General features: G+C 53.8%; 1 long non-coding RNA gene across 4 annotated transcripts in view; it reads left to right on the top strand.

The window, feature by feature from the left end:
- The window catches only part of LOC129405548 (uncharacterized), a 31,607-nt gene extending 10,963 nt beyond the window's left edge, over positions 1 to 20,644 (top strand). For 2 of the 4 annotated variants that reach the window (XR_008630642.1, XR_008630641.1), the window contains exons 2-4: positions 8,276 to 8,358; positions 19,901 to 19,967; positions 20,230 to 20,644. This is a non-coding gene — a long non-coding RNA (uncharacterized LOC129405548). Of the gene's footprint in view, positions 1 to 7,267; positions 7,414 to 8,145; positions 8,359 to 19,900; positions 19,968 to 20,229 lie in introns of those variants that run through there. The other 2 variants (XR_008630643.1, XR_008630640.1) reach the window with 2 other exon arrangements.
- The last annotated feature ends 711 nt before the right edge of the window (positions 20,645 to 21,355 follow it).

Raw genomic sequence — 21,355 nt, 5'->3', positions numbered from 1 at the left:
CTCTGCCATGTCCGTGTTCACAGCACTGCCTGATTGTCGCTCGTCCTCTCGTCCCTTCCTGCTACCGAGGTGTGTTCATTTCCCAGGGCTCACGCTAAAGACCCTTCTTCTCCCTTTGAAGGTGTAGAGTGTAGCCAGCGACGGTTACACGCCGAAGACGGCGTTTCCCTAGCAGAGGGGCGCAGGCAGGGATGGTGAGCTTTATCTTGGTCTTTTTGGCTTTTGGGGCGACTCCTGGCTCTGCACGCGGGAAATTGCTCCTGGCGGTGCTCAGGGGACCTTATGGGATGCTGAAGACCAAACCCCGGTGGGCTGAGTGCAAGACAAATGCTCTCCCTGCTCTGCTGTCTCTCCAGCCCTGTGGGGTGAGCTTTCCTTCTCACTTGGAGCTCAGCGTGGCCCTCCCGACTCTGACATTTAAAGCCCTCTCCCGGGGCTGGGGTGACAGCACCAAGGTCTGGCGTTTGCTTTGCGTGCTTCCAACCCTGTTTGAATCTCCAACACCAGGTATGGTCTCGCCCCTCTCTCTCATATACTATGTATGTTACTATATATATATATATATATATATATATATATATATATATATATTGCTGGGCTGGAGCGATAGCACAGCAGTAGGGTGTTCGCCTTTCACGTGGGCGACCCGTGTTCGATTCCTCTGCCCCTCTCGGAGAGCCCGGCAAGCTACCGAGAGTATCCCGCCCGCCCAGCAGAGCCTGGCAAGCTACCCGGGTGTATTGGATATGCCAAAAACAGTAACAATAAGTCTCACAATGAGAGACGTTACTGGTGCCCGCTCGAACAAATCGATGAACAACGGGATGACAGTGACAGTGATATATATTGCTACTCCCAGGGGTGCTCGGGGCTTAGTCTTGGCTCTCTGCTCAGGAATTACTCCTGGTGCTGCTTGGGGGATCAAGTGGGACAGCAGGGGTCCAACCCGGGTGGGCTCCAGGCAAGGCGGTTGCCCACTGCTGTCGTCTCGGTGCCTGGTGACACTGTCTCGGAAAGCAGAAGTCCTTCCACTTGTTCGTCGTCAAGATGAGAGGAGAGAGTCTGTGTCAAGTGCTTGGTGACGGGTGGTGCCCGGGAGTTGAGTCATTCCTCTGGGCTCTGGGAGGAGAGGGGAAGGGACGGCCACACCCCAGGAGGTCACAGAATAGATGCAGGTGAGCCGGCAGGGGTGGGGCCAGCAGGGGAGCCGGGGTGAGGACATGCTCCTGTCAGGACAGCTTCCCGCTTGCTCTGCCCCTAAGTGACGCTTCGGGCCGGAGCGCACAGCACGCGGGGCTCTTGCCTGGCACCTCGCCAGCCCCGGTTTGATTCTGCGCATCCCATATGGTGCCCCAAGGCCACCAGCAGTGATCCCGGGATGCTCTGTCACCCCCGAGTACCGCGGGATGTGGCCCCCAAACAAACACAGAAGAATGACGCTTAGCGTTTGTCCACGTTGGGAGGGGGCCAGTGTGGGTGAGGAGAAGCCGCTGTTTCCTGGAAACGGCACCGCCGTGTCTTCCTTAGGCTGTCTCGGACGTGGGGACGTGGCTGTCCTGTGTGAGGCTCTGATGGCAGAAGGAGCAGCCACACCTGTGTTCGCCTCCGGAGACCCGTGCTCGGTCAGATCTGCAACAGCACCGTCTGCCTTCCATCTGCCCGCATCTGCCATCCCTCCTGCCAGGGGCCAGCCCAGTCGCGGAGGGTTGACGTGGGGACAGCGGGGATTAGCGGGGACCCTGGCACGGGCAGGCCTTGCCCTTTTGCCCCCACTGCCCTGGTGGAAAGGTTTCTGGGTTTCTCCCTTGTAACTTGGAAACGCTTCACGGTGCGGGAGGGGAAGCCAGGAGGGAGGTTGGCGCCGATGCGCTGGGCATTTACTTTCGGTTGCGCTCGCCGGGCTCCGAGATGGGGGTGCTCCATGCATCTGTGATCTGTCAGCCCACTTCAGCCCTGGACCTCTGCGAGTTCATAGAAGTTAAGCCCACTTCAGCCCTGGACCTCTGCGAGTTCATAGAAGTTATGACAGGGCCAGAGCGAGAGCACAGCAGGTAGGGCGTTTGCCTTGCATGCGGCCGACCCGGGTTTGATCCCCGGCATCCCATAGGGTCCCCCAAGCACCGCCAGGAGTAATTCCTGAGTGCAGAGCCAGGAGTAACCCCTGAGCATCGCTGGGTGTGACCCAAAAAGAAAAAAAAATAGAAGTTATGACATCAGGTTGGAGAATTCCAGATGGTGCTGCTATTCTATAGGTGCAGAGAAATACAGTGAAATATATTTTCGAACCTAAAGCCCTAGAAATAATTAGGTAGGGTTCAGAAGTGTATTAAAAGCCAGTTGTGGGGCCAGAGCGATAGTACAGCAGGGAGGGCATTTGTCTTGCACGCGGCTGACCTGGGTTCAATCCCCGGCATCCCATATGGTCCCCCGAACACTGCCTGGAGTAATTCCTGAGCTCAGAGCCAGAAGTAACTCCTGAGCATCGCTGGGTGTGTCCCAAAAAGGCAAAGTAAGTAAGTAAGTAAATAAATAAATAAATAAAATAAAGGCAGTTGTTCCCCAGGACAATAAATAAATAAATAAATAAATAAATAAATAAATAAAACATCAACTTGAGCTCTAGCACATAGTACAGCAAATAAGGTAGGTGCTTGCCTTACCTGGCTGACCCGCATTCCTATATAATCCCCTGAGTATTGCCTGGAGTAATTCCTGAGAGCAGACCCAGGAGTCATCTCTGATTGTTGCTGGGTGTAACCTAAAAAGAAAAAAAACAAAGACCCATTTTATTTTTGCACCAGAGCAGGGCCTGTGATTTAGGTTTGCTGGGGTTTGTCAAGTAGTCAAGCTGAAGGTCTGGGTTATTTTGGTTTTTTTATAGTTTTGTCTTGGTGCCATTCAGCAATGCACAGAGGTTACTCCTGGTTCTGAGCTCAGGAATTATTCCTGGTGGTGCTTGGAGGACCCTGTGGGATGCCGGGGGTCGAGCCCGGGCTGGCCATGTACAAGGCAAACCCCCTCCTTGCTGTGCTCTCTCTTGGGCCCCCCTCAAAAGTTCAGGTTTTGGCCTTGAGGAAGGCGAGGGTAAAAGCAGGGCTGGAGCGATAGCACAGCGGGTAGGGCATTTGCCTTGCTCGTGGCCAACCTGGGTTCAATCCCCGGCATCCCTTAGAGTCCCCCAAGCACCGCCAGGAGTAATTCCTGAACGCAGAGCCAGGAGCAACCCCTGAGCATCACTGGGTGTGACCCAAAAAGCAGAAAACGCAGATCAGCAGCCCGGATCAGATTGGCCGGGAGGGAGGAGGCGGAGGAGTTTCAGAAGTGACCTCTGCGATTCTCTCTTGGTCAGATTTGTTTTGCTTGGGGACCGCACGGGGCAGTGCTCAGGGAGCACTCCTGGCGGGCTTGGGGCGCCATCTGGGCTGGCAGGGATCGAACCCGGTTGGTCGGCTGCATGCCAGGCAAGCACTTCCCGCTGCTCCTTGCTTAGACTTGCTGCTCGCAGGTCTGTCTCCTGGCTCACTGTGCCCGCCGCGCTGCCCGTGCCCGCCCGCGCCTCTGCCTCCTTCCACGGAATCCCTAGGGAGACTCAGTGATGAGCACCTCGTGTGCAGAGGGGATTCAGAGCGGAAGACGGGGGAGCGGAGGGTCCCAGACTGGGAGTGGGGGCCTTTGGGAGGGCAGGAGGGAACCGTTTGGCAGCTTTGAGGGTGCACGTGCAGGGGCCGGGGGCCTAGTGCAGAGGGAGGGCGCAGCCTCGCATGCGGCCCACCCGGGCTCTAGGCCTGGCCAAAAAGAGAATAAATTCTCGGCAGGGTCGAGCGCACCGGTCAAGGCCAGGCTTGCATGTGTGGTGACCCGGGTCTGCTGGAGGGAGGGAGGAAAGGAACGGAAGGACCCTAAGTGGAATCGGCACCAGGGGAGAGGGACAGGGCTCTGGGTGAGTCACCTGCACGGGCTTCCCACCCAGTGCTTTGACATTGATCCCTGAGCACAGAGCCCGGAGTCAGCCCTGAGTACCGCCAGGTGTGGCCCCAGACAAACAGAAATAATAACTGGAGGGGAAGCATGCCTCGGACTTGGGAGCTGTGAGTAAATGGGAGCAAGTCGGTAATGGGAGTTTATTTTTCTTTCTTCTCTCTCTCTCTTTTTTTTTTTTTTTGCTTTTTGGGTCACACCTGGCGATGTACAGGGGTCACTCCTGGCTCTGCACTCAGGAATTACCCCTGGCAGTGCTCGGGGGACCCTATGGGATGCTGGGAATCGAACCCCGGGTCTGCCGCGTGCAAGGCAAACGCCCTCCCCGCTGTGCTATTGCTCCAGCCCCATCTTTCTTCGTTTTTAATTAATTAATTTTTTGGTTTTGGGGACCACAGTCGGCAGTGCTCAGAGCTTGCTCCAGGCTCTGTGCTCAGGAATCACTCCTGGTGGGCTTGGGGGACTATATGGGGCGCCGAGGAATGAACCGGGGTCATCTGCATGCAAGGCAAACGCCCTAACCCCCGTCCTCTCTCAACGGCCCCAGGCTGATGAGAGCTTCTGAGTGACCGTATGAGCAGAAGTTGTGTCTGACCAGGAGACTGCAGCTGGGATTCCTGCGGAAGTGCCGACCAGTCACAGGGGCGGGGGTGGGGGGTGTCTGTGCTGCCTCTCGGGGGTGGGGGGTGAACCCGAGAACACCCCGCTGGCAGGTGCTCCTGGAGAAACTCGGGTTCTCCCAGTTCCCACATTTTTATTTTTATTTATTTAGTATTATTATTATACTTTGGGGCTCTTTGGGCCATGCCTGGTGATGCTCAGGGATGACTCCTGGCACTGTGCTCAGGAACTACTCCTGGAGGTGCTGACAGGACCAATGACCCCCCTGCCTTTGCACCTCCAGCACTCAGCCAGCATTGAGCATCTACAATCAGACTCCAAACCTAGGGGTTGGGTTTGCAAATCTGGCTCTGGAAGGACGTTCCTTTATCCTGGATTGTCAGTGCTTATCTCTGTAAAATGACGTTTCTCCTGCTCCCGATGATAATTAATGCACTCAGTTCCGAACGTCAGGTTTGGAAGAAGAAATTCGAATAATAGCGAGGCTAGACAAAGTCTGCTGAATCTTGGGCCGGCCTCGCCCTGCTACTAATGTGGTGTAGAATTATGTGTTTGGAGTATTGTATACCAGGAGAATATTGATTGCATTTCAGATAATGCAATTTACAGTTAATAAGATGGTTAGGCTGGTCCAGGGAAATATTTGTTTTGTTCAATAATATTTGACAGAAAACATACATTCTAATAAATACTGCATGAAAACCATCCTTTGGGGGTAAACTTCAAGGAAATACATGTCCTGGGCTCTACCAAGGCCTGTGGAGCTGTCTCCGCAGTACCTTTTTTTTTTTCTTTACAAATAGATCCTTTTGAAACTGTTCTTGTAATACAGGACTCCTCCGTTTTCTTTACGTGTAACCATTGATAACCAAGAATGCTCCTTCTAAGACAGACTACACAGCCTGATCCCGTCTGTTCAAGGACGCCCGCCCATTTGTGGGCTGCACTGATGGTTAGAGGTTACAGTGTGTGCATTGCGGGAATGTTCACATCTGTGTTTAGCTGGAAAACTTAAGTCCTCGGGGTTCCAGCTGCAGTGTTGAGGAACAGAGTGAAATGCCGAGCTAGCAAACATTTTGACATTCAGAGTCAAATGGTCTTGTCATATTTGAGTATTTTGTCTTTCTAGTCACTGCTTTGTATTTGTTTTTTTTTGTTTGTTTTTGTTTTTTTGCTTTTTGGGTCACACCAGCGATGCACAGGGGTTACTACTGGCTCTACACTCAGGAATCACCCCTGGCGGTGCTCGGGGGACCATATGGGATGCTGGGAATTGAACCCGCGTCTGTCGCGTGCAAGGTAAACGCCCTCCCCGCTGTGCTGTCACTCCAGCCCCAACCACGGCTTTGTAATCGGCCACCTGAGGTTTCCTACAGCGATGCAGGATTGACTTCCACAGTGAAAAGGAGGGGCAGACCCCAGAGACGTGATACAGCCGGGAGGGCGCGTGGCCTGCCCGCAGCTGACCAGGGGTCCGTCCCTGTGTAATGCGAGGAGTAATTTCTTTTCTTATTTTTTCTTTTTTTTTGCTTTTTGGGTCACACCTGGCGATGCACAGGAGTCGCTCCTGGCTCATGCACTCAGGAATCACCTCTGGCGGTGCTCAGGGGACCATATGGGATGCTGGGATTCAAACCCAGGTCGGCCGCATGCAAGGCAAACGCCCTACCCGCTGTGCTATCACTCCAGCCCCCATGAGGAGTAATTTCTGAGTGCAGAGTCAGGAGTAACCCGTGAGCATCGCTGGGTGTAGCAAACCCCCCTCCAAAATAGAATAAGAGTTAAGAGAAGAATAAAATAAATGAACGCAGAGGTTCGAGGGCCAGATTTCAGTCCTGCCGCCCTCCCCGCAGCGGCCCCCATACCCCGGCCTGTGTGATGTCTCCAGCCATCGGGCACCAGCCCTGGCTTTCTGCTTATTTCCCCAATGCCTTGCAGCCTGATACTTTAATAAAGTCAATAAAAATGAATTACTCGCAATATTAAATTAAAAACAACAAAGACATACAAAATTCCAAGTCTCCTATGTGATCGCTGGATCAGACAGGCAGACATGAAATCTCTTGGCTCCCGAGCCACTTGGCTGGAGCAGGGTGGGGTGGGTGGGGTCTCGTTCCTGACCCCCCAGCCCAGCCCCTTGCTGGGCCCTGTGACGGTACCTGCTGATTTATGAGGCCCTCACAGCTGCGCAGGGAAGAATCGCCAGCATCTGCGACAGAGCCCTCGTACGGCGGGGAGGCATTTCCCTCGCTTGCAGCTGACCCGCGTTCAATGCCCGGCACCCCGTGTGGTCGCCTGATTCCTGCCAGGAGTGATCCCTGGGCACAGAGCCAGAAGCCAGCCCTGAGTACCATGGGGTGTGGCCCCAAGCCCCCGCCTCCCCACTGCCCCCCAGCTAAGTGCTCTAAATTATGACAGACTCCGCTCCTCACCCTTGGTTCAGGGCCCGTAAGAGTCCAGCAGCTTTGTGGGGGTGGGGGGAGGTCAGAGCACAGTGGGGAGGGTGTTTGCCTTGCACGTGGCTGACCGGTTCGATCCCCGGCATCCTATAGGGTCCCCGAGCACCGCCAGGAGTAATTTCTGAGTGCAGAGCCGGGAGGAACCCCTGAGCATCGCCGGGTATGACCCCCCCACCCGCCCCCAGAAAAAAAAAATCCAGCCGCTTCAAATTGCTGAGCCGCCTTGCCAAACGCGAACCCCGTGCAACGTCTCTGAATCATCGCTCCGTTGCCGAGGGGGCCTTTTGGTCCAGTTACCCCCAGAGCTGTCCCGTGTGCCGATGGCCCGTGTGCCAGTGGGTTCAGGCCCAAAGAGGTGGGACAGGGAGAGGCGGGGTGGGTGAGGAAGAGGAAGGCACGGGAGAAGGGCAGGGCCGGTGCGGCCCCTGAGCCAACCAAGCCCGTCTGTCAGGAAGGAGGCCCAGGGACACGTGTGACGACCTCTACAACTGTCATCTGAATGGTGTGTGTGTTTGTGTGTGTGTGTGTGTGTGTGTGTGTGTAGCTATAGCGCAGCGAGGAGGGTGTTTGCCAGGGACACGTGTGACGACCAATTACAACTATCATCTGAATGGTGTGTGTGTTTGTGTGTGTGTGTGTGTGTGTGTGTGTGTGTAGCTATAGCACAGCGAGGAGGGCGTTTGCCAGGGACACATGTGATGACCAATTACAACTATCGTCTGAATGGTGTGTGTGTGTGTGTGTAGCTATAGCGCAGCGGGGAGGGCGTTTGCCAGGGACACGTGTGACGACCAATTACAACTATCATCTGAATGGTGTGTGTGTGTGTGTGTGTAGCTATAGCGCAGCGGGGAGGGCGTTTGCCTTAGCAGCCGATGACCTGGGTTCGATTCCCAGCACCTCATATGAGCACCACCAGGAGTAACTCCTGAGTGCAGAGCCAAGAGTAACCCCTGAGCATCACCGGGTGTGACCCAAAATGAAAAAAAGAAGAGAAAAGAAAAAAGGTGTGTGTGTGTGTGTGAGGGGGGCGCGGGTGTCGTACGTGGGGCTCTGAGCGCACTTCCCAGCCCTGGCCTCTCTGCAGCGGGCCCTGTGACTCAGCCCTGCCCGGACGCGGTGTTTCTGGCTCCGGCAGTGTCAGAGCGGGAGTCGTGCAACCGAAAGTGCCCGCGTCATCTCAGCCTCGGCGGTTTGCTGAGACTTTCCCTTCACAGGCTTCAAAGTGGAGGAAATCGCGGTGGCCTAACCCTGCAGTCACCATTCTTGCATGTCAGGAGCGCATGCAGCAGAATTGAAGGTAGGCTTCTTTCATGGGGGGGCGTCCCACGGGGGTGGGGGCCACTCACTGTGCCAGGGACCAACGGGGCTAGGCCTGGGGTGCAGGGGCGGGGCATCAGGTGCCAGGGTCAATTCAGGTTGGCTGGTGGGACACAGCTGTGACCTGGGGGGGTGAGGTGAGCCCCCCAGGCAAGGTCTCAGAGTGGGTGAGGCCAGGTGTGGTGGAGGAGGGTGTGAGTGGGGGGAGGTAGTGTCGGGGGTGTTTCGTTGGGCGGATCATATCCACTAGGGTTCAAGGGACGCTGGGACCTGACTGGGGTCACCAAATGCAAACCACGTGCAACACTCCTTTGAATCATTTTGATCCGGTTACCTCCAGCTGCTTAGTTTGCCTTTGGGGGGCGTCTATTTTCTCTTATTTCTAGGTTTCATATTGTTCTGTCATTTGTTTTTCCTCCTTTGGGCCACACCCAGGCACCAGGTGATCTCCCCTGGCAGTGTCCAGGGGACCGCGCCATGCCGGGATCAAACCCCGGGCCTCCCGCTTGCAACATATGCACTTACAGGGCCACTCCTGCCCCGAGGCGTTCCGGGACAGCCGTCTGGCGTGATACTTGACTCGCTACTGTTTCACTTTCCCCGGGACGTGGGGGTGCCAGAGATCCCGGGCAACTGTAAGGTCATTGTTTGGCTGAGCTGCACTGGCTACTTCTTAGACTTTTGATCCTGTGTATGAATAACTCCCGAGAATGTTACAATTGTGGGGCTGGAGCAAAAGCAAAGCCGTTTGCCTTGCACGCGGCCGTCCTGGGTTCGATCCCCAACATCCCATAAGGTCCCCTGAGCACCGCCAGGAGTGATTCTTGAGAGCAGAGCCAGGAGTAACCCCTGAGATCGCCGGGTGTGACCCAAAAAGCCAAAAAAAAAAAAAGAGGGGACCTAGTGGGGCACCCCCAGTGGGTCCCAGCACACAGGACCCGGGTAAGGCCCACCCAGCCTCTTCTTCCTCTCGGAAAGGCACCGAGGAGAGCCTCGTGCGGGGGTCGATGTGGGGTCAACGGATACTGCGGCACCATGTGGGTTGGAGGTGGGTGCCACGAGGCGTGTGGTCTCTGGGTGGCCGTGGGCAGGGAGTGTAGCGCCGCAGGGAGGCCTGGACACTGGGCTGGGGGACAGTGAAGGATGGTGTGGAGACAGAAGGAGGGCAGTGCAGGGGTGAGGTGATCGGGGTCTGCACCCTCTGACAAAGGGGAGGGGGCCGAGGGAGGGGCTCCTGAAAGACAGATCTTAGGGTGACACTGAATGGGACCCAGGGAGAGGCCTCCGTTTTATTTTTACTTTATTATGTAATTGTTATTAAACACACTGTGATTTACAGAGTTGATCGTCACACAGTTGTTTCAAGTATTTCGTGTTCTGACCCCACCAGTGGGACACTCTCTCCACCAGTATCTCCAGTTTCCCTCCCAATCCCAACCTGCCCCCCTGGGCACATAAGAAATTTACTCATGTGCTTATTCCAACGAAGCCTCCATTTAAATCCAGAGACTCTGTAAGGAAAGCTCACTCCTTTTGGGGGGTGGGGAGGGTCACACCCAGTGATGCTCAGGGGTTACCCCTGGCTCTGCACTCAGAAATCACTCCTGGCGGTGCTTGGGGACCATATGGGATGCTGGGGATTGAACCGGGTCGGTTGCGTGCAAGGCAAACGCCCTCCCCGCTGTGCTATCGCTCCGGCCCCGCAGCTGTGAGGATCTTTAAACTGGCTGGGGCCACACTCAGCTGAAAGCCCTCCTCGGTCCCGTGATCGTGTGTTGGGACTTTCCGCCCCCAGGTTACGTGAAGGGTGGAGGGTCTTCTGTAGTGCCGAGGGGACTGGTGGGCCTCAGGACAACTGAGCTTGGGGACAGGTGGGCCACGTGGCCCCCGGAGTTAGCTGCTGGCTGGTGATGGACCATCCTGGGGGGGCGTCTATAGGCCCCGTCTGGTGGGACTCCCCTGGGCAGACCTTTTGATGTCAGTGGACCCCACGGGTGGCTCCCATGAGTGGGGAGGAGAAAGGAGCAAGACGGTCACTTTCTCCCAACCCCCCTCTGCCACCCGGGGCCCAGGGTCCCTGGGTTCTTGTCTCGCTCGAAGAAAGGAATTTCAGGAGTAGACAAGCAGTGAAGTCAAACAGGTTTTATTTGGAGGGTCTTAGGTGTGGAGGGAGAGAGGGTGAAGGAGAGTAACGCGCTCAGGAGAGAACCCGGGCGTTCCCAGGGCCGGAGGGAGCCCCTACACGCACCCCAGAGCTAGACACGGAAGCGTGAAAGCCCACCTCTCAAAGGGGAGATGCGGGCAACACATGTGCTCGGCCACGTGGGCACAAGCAGCACATGGGCTGGGGCAGCATATGCGCTCGCTCCCTTTGCTCAAGGTGGCCTTTGTAGGGTTTCTCCAGCCTGCCCCATGTGGGGCCTCTTCCCAGGTAAAAGTCCGGCGCTCAGGAGGTTAGCAGGGAGGTTGGGAGTGGGGATGGTCTTTAGCCTGGGTCACAGTTTATTTATTTATTTATTGCTTTTTGGGTCACACCTGGCGATGCACAGGGGTTATTCCTGGCTCATGCACTCAGGAATTACTCCTGGCGGTGCTCTGGGGACCATATGGGATGCTGGGAATCGAACCCGGGTCGGCCCCATGCAAGGCATGCAAGCCCTACCTACTGTGCTATTGCTCCAGCCCCCTGGGTCACACTTTAATGAGATGAAGGGAGAGGTCCAGGGTTTGAGGAACTTCATGGGGAGGGGTCCAACCTCCTCAGGGTCTGGGAAGGTCTTGTTGGGTCTGTTTTCTGTATCCACAGGGTGGGCCAGTCTTAGGATTCTCTGCCCAGAAGTTCTGTTGACCTGAGTTTCCTTGCCAGGGCCTTTCCCTATCTACCTGCCTACCTCACTTTGACCTCTGACCTCGCTATCCCCTGACTTCTGGCAGCACTCCAGGCCACAGGGTCTGTCCCGCACTCCAGCCAGAGGCCATCTGGGTCTGTTCTGCTTGGCAGCTTGGCAGCCTGCTGGGGGAGACAGGAAGAAGAGGCTGGTCACTTACTACTTCCGCTTCCCAACTTCTGCAGCGGCTGTGCTTGGGGGCACATACGGGGAGTGCCAGGGATTGAACCCGGGGCGGTCTGTGCGAGGCTAACGCCCTGCCCGCTCTATTATTGTTCTGGGCCCTGGCAATGAATTCTTGGGGTGTGATAAAAACCAGGTGGGCTTTGAACAAGTTACACTGTAGAGAGTCTCTTGCCCCCCGAACCTGGCTGTCTTCCTGGGGCCCCTCAGAGGGGGTGGGCTTCAGTTCCCCTGCCCACCCCGAGCAGTGCTCCCGGGGCTGAAGACCTCCGGATCCTAGCCACAGCCATGCTCAAGGCCCCTCTCCACACGTTCAGACAAGCCTCACGCATGAAGGTACCGGCAGAGGAACCCAGGTGCGTGGGACCCGGGGCTGAGACCTCCAAGCCTGCTTGGATTGGGACCGAGCCTTCTCCACCCAGATTCCCCATTTTCCAGTAGGTAGGTGGTCATACCCAGGGATTGCCCCCAGCGCTGTGTAATCCCACCAACGGCCAGCATCCAGAGACTATAAAACCAAGCTCCCAGAAGCTCGACAGCTTATAGCTTAGTTCTCCCTCTGGGAGAAACTGGCAAGCCACCGAGAGTTTCCTGCCCACAAGGGAGAGCCTCACAAACTCCCAATATGCGTATGAATATGGCATATTCATATGCCAAAACCAGTAACAATCATGGGTCTCATTCCCCTGACCTTGAAAGAGCCTCCAATGTGGTTCCATTGGAAAGGACAAGTAAAGAGAGGCTTCTAAAATCTCAGGGCTAGGACGAATGGAGACGTTACTGAGTCACTGTCACTGTCATCCTGTTGCTCGTCGATTTGTTCGAGCGGGCACCAGTAACGTCTCTCATTGAGAGACTTATTGTGACTGTTTTTGGCATATCCACTACGCACGGGTAGCTTGCCAGGCTCTGCTGGGCGGGCTCAATACTCTCGGTAGCTTGCCGGGCTCTCCGAGAGGGGCGGAGGAATCGAACTCAGGTTGGCCACGTGAAAGGCAAATGCCCAACCGCTGTGCTATCGCTTCAGCCCGTTACTGAGTCAGCTCGAGAAATTCGAAGATCAATGGGATGATGATGATGATGGTGATGATGACTCTGTCACTGGCCCCAAAGCAGCTAATGGCTACTTTGTGGACACAGGTACTGACGCCTGATGAGACTCTCATTAGCTCATTAGCACCAGCTCAGGCCCAGGGAAGGCTGGGCTCCTCCTCCCCCACCTGAGGGTCGAGGTAAGGATGGGAAGGAGGACCTCCGAGGTTTCAGACTCTCCTCCTGGACATGCCACGGCAGCGACCGACTCTCACCTAGGTAGGAAGGTCCGCTGGGGACAGCTTGAGAGGAAAACCATAGAACCAACTTCGCCGAGACAAGCAGGGTGCGCGTCCCTGTCCCGGGGTGGGGCGGCCCGGGGCGGCCTGTCCTCCTCACACTCTGCTCGGCTCTCTCCACCTCTGGGGAAGCCCACGGTCTCTTTGGAACGTGTCACTCTCTCTCCCCTACCTCATGGTCTCGTAACTAAACCTGTTTCCTTCACTGTTTGTCTCCTGAAATTTCTGTGCGGGCAGAGCCACAGACCCCAAAAGCCTGGATAAAATTTTTTTTTTAGTTTTTTTTTTAAATTTTTTATTAGAGAATCACTGTGATGTACAGTTACAAACTTATGAACTTTCATGTTTGCATTTCACCCACACAGTGATCGTTTACCCATCCCTCCACCAGTGCCCATTCTCCTCCACCAGTGATCCCAGTATCCCTCCCACCACCCCTGCCCCATCCCCCACCACCCCACCCTGCCTCTGTGGCAGGGCATTCCCCTTTGTTCTCTCTCCTTTTGGGTGTTGTAGTTTGCTATAGAGGTATTGAGTGGCCTTCATGTTCGGTCTATAGTCTACTTTCAGCTCGCATCTTCCAACTTGAATGGGTCCTCCCGACATCCTCTACTTGGTGCTCCCTTCTCTATCTGAGCTGCCTTTTCCCCCTGCATGTGAGGCCAGCTCCTGGTCCTTATCTCTACAACTCTTGGGTGTTAGTCTCCCACTCTGTTATTTTATACTCCACAGATGAGAGCGATCTTTCTATGTCTGTCCCTCTCTTTCTGACTCATTTCACTTAGCATGATACTCTCCATGTCTATCCATTTATAAGCAAATTTTGTGACATCATCTCTCCTAACAGCTGCATAGTATTCCATTGCGTAGATGTACCAAAGTTTCTTTAACCAGTCATCTGTTTGGGGGCACTCCGGAAGCCTGGATAAAATCGAAGACTGCCTTGCCCTTCCGCACAGAGCAGTTCCTCGATCCAGCCCGAGCCTACGTCCCCGGGACACCAGGACACAGGGACCATCTCCCACGCCGTGTAGAACGTGTGGACTGCAGGCACGGTGTGACGCAGGAGCTCAGGGCAGGCTCGGCCGTCCCACATTCCCGGCACGTCCCCGGGGGACCCAGTGGACAGGGGACCCAGTGGACAGCGGGAAGCAGCTGGCCCCTCCTCTACTCCGCGTCAGTCACCGTTTCCAAACGTTCTGAACCCCAAACCTGATGAACTCTGCTTCCTGCTCAGGTTTCTGGGGAGTCACACCCGGAAGACCGTGTTTAGGATGTTGTGCGGAACTTTTTGCCTAGTTTACCTTCTTTTTTTTTCTTAGTTTACTTCTTTTTTAAAACTTTGATTTTTTTTTTTGTTTCGGGGGTCACACCCACGTTCAGGGGTTACTCCTGGCAGGGCTGGGGGGACCAATATTCCCCCTGGTTGACCCTGCCTAACGCAAGCACCCTCCCCACTGTGCCTCACCCTGCCCCCAGCTCAGATTTTTCTAGCAGACACTTGTTTTGTGTTGGTTCTCCATGTCCGGGCTTTGCAAATGAAGTTTCTAAAGGTTTTACTAACAAATATTTACTTTCTACCGTTTCTGCTGGGAGGGCGTGGGATGTGTGTGTGTATATACACACAGAGAAAGAATGTCGTAAAATGTTAATATTTGGGGGATCCTTTTTTTCCACTTTCCTTTTGCCTTAGCTTTTTCCATTGTTTAAAAGTGAATCAAGGAGCTGGAGCAATAGCACAGCGGGTAGGGCGTTTGCCTTGCACGCCGCCGACCTGGGTTCGAATCCCAGCATCCCATATGGTCCCCTGAGCACGGCCAGGGGTAATTCCTGAGTGCAGAGCCAGGAGTAACCCCTGTGCAGAGCCAGGTGTGACCCAAAAAGAAAAAAAAAAAAGTGAATCAAAACCACCAAACTTTTGTTGCTCTTTTTTTTTTTTTTTCTTTTTGGGTCACACCCAACGATGCTCAGGGTTACTCCTGGCTTTGCACTCAGGAATCATTCCTGGGGGTGCTCGGAAGAGCATATGGGATGCTGGCAATCGAACCCGAACCCGAGTCAGCCGCATGCAAGGCAAATAAATACAAATAATAATAGTAAAGAGAAATAAACTCCGCAGCCTGGGAGGAAGTTCTAGAGCACTAAGTTAAAAGCGAAGGTCTTTTGTGGAAGATTGGGCAGGGTGGCGGGGCCGGTTATCAGCTAGGCAAACTGGCTTCAGGTGTTACTCATTGTCTCTTGTTTTCCTGAGCTTAAGGCCTGGGCAGAATCTCCATCTTGGGGAATTATTAACTCCCTATTCCTCAGGAAGAGCCCAGGGATTTGCAGGATGTTGATGTAAACGGGGTATTTGGAAACGGAACTTCTTCCAGGGGCAGCAAGGGCAAATTAAAATTTTAATTTTAATTTAAAAAAAGTTTTGCTTTTGGGGTTGATATGCCAAAACACAGTAACAAGTCTCACGATGGAGTCGTTACTGGTGCCCACTCGAGCAAATCAATGAACAACGGGAGGACAGTGCTACAGTGCTTTTTGGGTCATACCTGGCAATGCTTAGGGCTTACCTCTGGCTCTGCACTCAGGAATTACTCCTGGCAGTGCTCGGGGCTGTGAGTTCAAAGAGGGGGTGTGCCCAGACAGCTGACTGCAGTGGCTGAACGCAGGAGGGACCGGGTGGGCCCGGCTGGTTGGAAATCCGTCTCGGCTGTCGAGTCTCAGAGTCTCACAGCGTTAGTCACAGAGAAATCATGAAGGGTTGGGGGTAGCAATTACACACACATGTGGTTGCACATTATCACAAACAATGAGCAGATGTAAAGCCCTTCCTCTGGCGGCAGTTCTAGGAGATACTCAAGGACAAAATCTCATCCTGCTAAGAGATCCACCCAAGGGCGAAATTCCATCTAGGGTGCATGCCTGAGCCAGTATCCATTTATTTTTATTTTTATTTTTTGCTTTTTGGGTCACACCTGGTGATGCACAGGGATCACTCCTGGCTTTGCAGTCAGGAATTACCCCTGGTGGTGCTCAGGAAACCATATGGGATGCTGGGAATAGAACCTGGGTCGGCTGAGTGCAAGGCAAACACCCTACCGGCTGTGCTTTGCTCCAGCCCCAAGCCAGTATCCATTTATTTATTTATTTATTTATTGGTTTTTTTGGGGTCATACCCGGCGATGCACAGGGGTTACTCCTGGCTCTTCACTCAGGAATTACTCCTGGCGGTGCTCAGGGGACCATATAGGATGCTGGGATTAGAACCTGGGTCGGCCGAGTGCAAGGCAAACACCCTACCCGCTGTGCTATTGCTCCAGCCAGCCCCCACCAGTATCCATTTAAACTGTCATCTTAAACTTACTTCTTAATAATATTTCTGGCCATTTTGTATGAACACAGTAAGAGATAGATTAAGCTCAAAGGGTGGCTCTCCTGGGGACATCTCCCTATGTGTCCCAGACGACAGTCCTCAGGCCAGGTTAGTCTTTCCCGACCCCAGCAGGGTCCTATCCAGTTACTTTTCTTTGGGTCATGAGTGTCCGTTACCGTGCTCTCAACTTATACTTCTGATGGCGCTTAGCCTGTCCCTTTTCGATGCCGGGGTAGCTTACGCCTTGCTCTGGCTCCACCCCTTGCTGAGACCCTCCTTTTGGGGTGCTAGTAACTAAGGACGACTGAAAGCTTAAGTCGAGTAAATACCCAAGAGTCAATGTTATTCGGAGTCAGCTAACTCCCAAGTTACAGAAGCATCGCGTTGGCCGTCTTCCTGCGTCTGTACAAAAGGACATTGCTCTAGCGTAAACTATGCCAGGGACATAAAGAAAAGAGAAAAGCAACGTCTCACTTACATATACAAAATCCAGCATCCTCAGAAGAATTTGACTTTACAAGTGACAGGGTTTGGTTTGGGGATATAAGTGACTAACAGATAGGAGAAGCAGAGCACAGAGAAGTTAAGATAAACACAGAGGATCCGGAGTGCCTGGTGGAATTGGGTGTGTCTCAGGAGCACTGTGACGGGTGTAACTCAACAAACTTAAGCTCGCGGGGCAGGGCTGGGGGACGGGGGAGAAAGGACAAACCAGTGTTACCCAACAGGGCCCCAGAGGAGGTGCTGGTGATAGAACCCGGGTCAGGCGCGTGCAAGGCGAACGCCCTCCCCGCTGGGCTATGTCTCGGGCAGCTTCTGCAGGAAATGTGGCTAGAGACGGGGGCAGCCACAGTCCAGCGGGGAGGGCGTTTGCCTTGCACACGGCTGGCCTGGGTTCAACCCCCGGCGTCCCATATGCCCTCCCCACACCCCCCAGCACTGCCAGGAGTAATTCCCGAGTGCAGAGCCAGAGGTCAAAGAGCATCGCCAGATATGACCCCCGAACGCCAAAGAAAAAAATAAAGAGAAGGGAGGCAGGAAAGTTGGGGCGATGCGGGCTTGTTCGCTGCCCACCCAGGCTCCACTCCCCGCCCCCCACACGGTCCCTCGAGCCCCGCCACGAGTGACCACTGAGCTCAGAGCCTGGAATAAACCCTGAGCGCCACGGGGTGAGGCCAATGAACCAGAGGAAAGAGAGAGAGAGGAGAGGAAGCGGAGACGGGCCGGAGAAGCTGCAGCTGACATCGGAGAAAGAATTCCCGCGTTCCCTGAACCCGGGAGTGAGGGGGCCAGCGGGGAGGGCCCCTGCCACGCTCCAGATAACGGGGCTGAGGCTGGTCGCCTGGGGCGGCTCAGGGAACAGTGCTCTTGGCTGCTCTTGCCTTCCTGAGTCGCTGTCGGGGTTCTTTGCCCCTTCCAGTTAATTCTTCCATCTGCCCCGACCATGGCAGGGGGCTGTTTCAGCCCCGGTTACAGAATGATCCAGAAGCCCAAACACGGGCCCGGGCCCAGAGGGGTCCCGAGGAGATGAAGGCTGGCCAGCAAGGATACAAGGAGAGACATTTTTGTGTGTGTGCGGGTGGACTTCGGGAGCTCGTCCTGGCGAGGTGCTGGATGTGTGTGTGTGTGTGTGTGTGTGTGTGTGTGTGCGCGCGTGCGCGTGCATGTATGTGTGTGTGTGTGTGTGCGCGCGCGCGCGTGTGTGTGCGTGGGAGGGGTTGTTCCCGTAGTGCCAGGGAGATCTGTACTACCACACACAGACCATGTGCTCCAGCCTTTGTTTTATTTTATTTTATTTTTTGCTTTTGGGGCCATACCTGGCTCTGTACTCAGGAATTACTCCTGGCGGTGCCTGGGGGACCCTATGGGATGCCGGGGACCGAACCCATGTGGGCCGTGTGCAAGGCAAACGCCCTATCCGTTGTACTATCTCTCCAGCCCCACTCCAGCCCTTTGAAGGGAATAAAATTGAAAAGCAGCTTCCCAACAAGTTAGAAAAGAAGAGCCTCCTTTCCGGCCCCTCGCAAGATCGACCCCGGAGGCAACTGAACCACTTTGGACACGAGCGGCGCCCCCAAAATGCCTCCAAACTGTATGCTCGGAGCTTCTGGCCCAGGCACTGCCAGCAAGTGATGCAATTACCAAAAGAATTTTCCCTGGACTTCATATAGAAATCCAAAACCGCGAGGCTGCGATAGCAGCCTCGCGACCTAATATCTCTTGATTGTCAGCAACGTGTAAATGTTCCTTTTTGGCAGGGCTTAACGTGGGGGGAAACTCCAAACAATAGTACTAAGTTTCTTGTTAAAGGGTAAAAGATTGTAGCGATAGAATTTTAGGCAGAATTTTCCCTGGACTTTATATAGAAACCCAAAACTGTGCGGCCGCGGCAGCCTAATGTCATCTAATCATCAGCAATATGAAATGGTTCCGTTGTAATGGGTTGGACTTTGGGGGGACCATAATAGGGTTAAAGTTTGTAGCGACGTGTAATTTCTGGCTGTACTTTTCCTGGACTTTATACAGAAATTCAAAGCCGGGAGGCCGCTGCCATGGCCGCGCAACCTATTGTCATTTAATCATCACCAGTATGAAATGGTTCCTTCTTAACGGGTCGGACTTTGGTGGGAAATCCTAACAAGAATAGTAAGTCTGAAATATTGAAGGCTACCAAAGTGGTATCCATCTCTATAGACTGAACTAAGCCATATCCCCACGCCGGCTGAGAAGAAATATCCTTCTTTCTCGGGAAGAAACGCGGCGTGGCGTTAACCATAGTATGATGTCCATTAAGCTGACACGGACCTGGTGGCGTGGAAATGGGATACAAAGGAATAAATTATTATGTACTTGGAACAGCGGGACGCTGGTGGAATCTCGAGCCAGGGCCGATACCAGCGTATTACTTTTGGTTCCAGAAACTGCTTGCAGACATTCTACCAGACTATCAACTAAGCCAGAGCCCCACGCCGGCTGATGATGGGAAATAACCATCTTTTTTGGTTTGTTTTCCCTTTGTCAGGCAGCGTGGTGATTACTAAACAGGCGTGAACTCGGTGGCGCGGGACGAGGGGGGAAAAAAATAGAAAAGTTATGTAACAAACAGCGGGACTTAATATCTCTACATTCTCAGCAATGGAGAGCCATCAAATGCTTCCTTGACAGTAGGACTGTCTTTTCTTTTTTGGGGGGAAACCCTAGCAACAATAGTGAGTTATGTGTTGAAACATGGACTGTAACCAAGATAAAGCATAAACGAAGTGAAACTTATCACTTACAAGGGCGGGGACTGGGGGGGGCGGGAGGGGGTGGGAGGTATACTGGGGTGGTTGGTGATGGAATATGGGCACGGGTGAAGGGAAGGGTGTTTGAGTATTGTATAACTGACATAATCCTGAGAACTATGTAACCCTCCACATGGTGATTCAATAAAATTTAAATTAAAAAAAATACTATTAGTGAAGGTGTAAAAGTAGCACTGAAATATTTCATTCTAGTTTTCCTTGGAAAATAATAAAATTATCAAATTACTTTCTCATCAAAAAAAAAGAAGAAATTATTCCCATAATTACTTATTTTTGGACCACACCCAGTGATGCTCGGGGCTTACTCCTGGCTCCGCGCTCAGGGGACCAGAGAGGGTGCTGGGGACCAAACACGGGTCCGCGCCCTCCTCTCGGGCCGAGGACACTTTCCATTCCCCCTATTCACATAATTTATACGTTATGTTCTATTCTATTCTCTCTCTTTCAGGAAATTTAACTCCGCATTCTGCTCTCACCAGGAAAGTGTTTCAGGGGCTGGAGAGATAATGCAGCAGGTAAGATGTTTGCCCTTTTTGGCTTTTTGGGTCACACCCAGTGATGCTTCGGAGTCACTCCTGGCTCCGCACTCAGGAAATGCTCAGGGGATGCCGGGGATCGAACCCGGGTCGGCCACGGGCAAGATAAATGCCCTCTCCCCTGTACTGTCACTCCGGCCCGGGCAGTTCACACTCCTGAAAGCAAAGAGCATGAAGGGAATAAAATTGAAAAGCAGCTTCCCAACAGTTAGAAAAGAAGAAATTATTCTCCTAATTACAGCCAGCAAACATCTTACCTGGTAAGACCTTCCCAGACCCTGAGGAGGCTGGACCCTCCCCATGAAGTTCCTCAAACCCTCTCATCTCTCCCTTAATCTCATTAAAGTGTGATCCAGCCCCGAGAAGACTCCAGAACTTTCTGACCAAGACAACCTGAGAAGAGCCTCTAAAGGCCACCTTGAACGAAGGAAGAGCACACACATGCTGCCTGAGCCTGTGTGCTGCTTGCGCCCGCGTGGCCGAGCACATGTGGTGCCCGAGCACATGTGTCGCCCGCATCTCCCCTCTTGAGGTGTGGCCTTTCACGCTTTCGTGTCTAGTGCTGGGATGTGTCTAGAGGCTCTCTGCCCGGTTCTCTCTTGAGTGCTTACTCTCTCTCTCCTCAAAAATCCTCCAAATAAAATCGATTCACTTCACTGCTTGTCTACTCCTGAAATTCCTTTCTGCGAGCGAGACAAGAGCCCAGGAACCCTGGGTCCCGGGTGGCAGAGGCGGATGGGGAGAAAGTGACCGTCTTTCACCTCCCTGCCTCACATAAGTCACCCGAGGGGCCCCCCGACATCAGTCTTACATTACTGACTTCCCATAAGCAGGGATTGATGGTTGTGCAACCTGAAATTCTGCCCCAGACCTTGGGCTCACGAGAGCTGGAGTTTGTGGGCAAGACCTAGGGTGGACAGCCAGACGGGGTCTGCTAGGACAGACCCTGGGGTTCTCTACGTCTTTCCCTTCGATGCTAAGAAGTGCGGAGAGCCCAGTTTTCACTCAGAGGGCCGGCACAACACACCCTTATTCTCGCCACACAAAGACCCAAGTGTTCCTGTAAGCCCCCGGGAAAGAACCATCGTTAACTTAGTCCTGTGCTCAGTTCCTCCCCTCGTGGGGGGCTGCTTCTCTCTCTTCCTTTTCTCTTGCCAGTAAAGTTACCTGCTTTCCAACTCTGAGTCTGAGCACTTTTTTTTGGGGGGGGTTTCACCTGGCGATGCTCAGGGGTTACTCCTGGCTTTGCACTCAGGAATAACCCCGGGGTGGTACTCAGGGGACCATATGGGATGCTGGGAATTGAACCCGGGTGGGTCGGCCACATGCAAGGCAAACGCCCTACCCGCTGTGCTATCACTCCAGCC

This window comes from Sorex araneus, chromosome 1 (genome assembly GCF_027595985.1).
Source record: "Sorex araneus isolate mSorAra2 chromosome 1, mSorAra2.pri, whole genome shotgun sequence".
Classification (NCBI taxonomy): Eukaryota; Metazoa; Chordata; class Mammalia; order Eulipotyphla; family Soricidae; genus Sorex; species Sorex araneus.
This window is presented reverse-complemented; position numbering and strand designations above follow the sequence as displayed.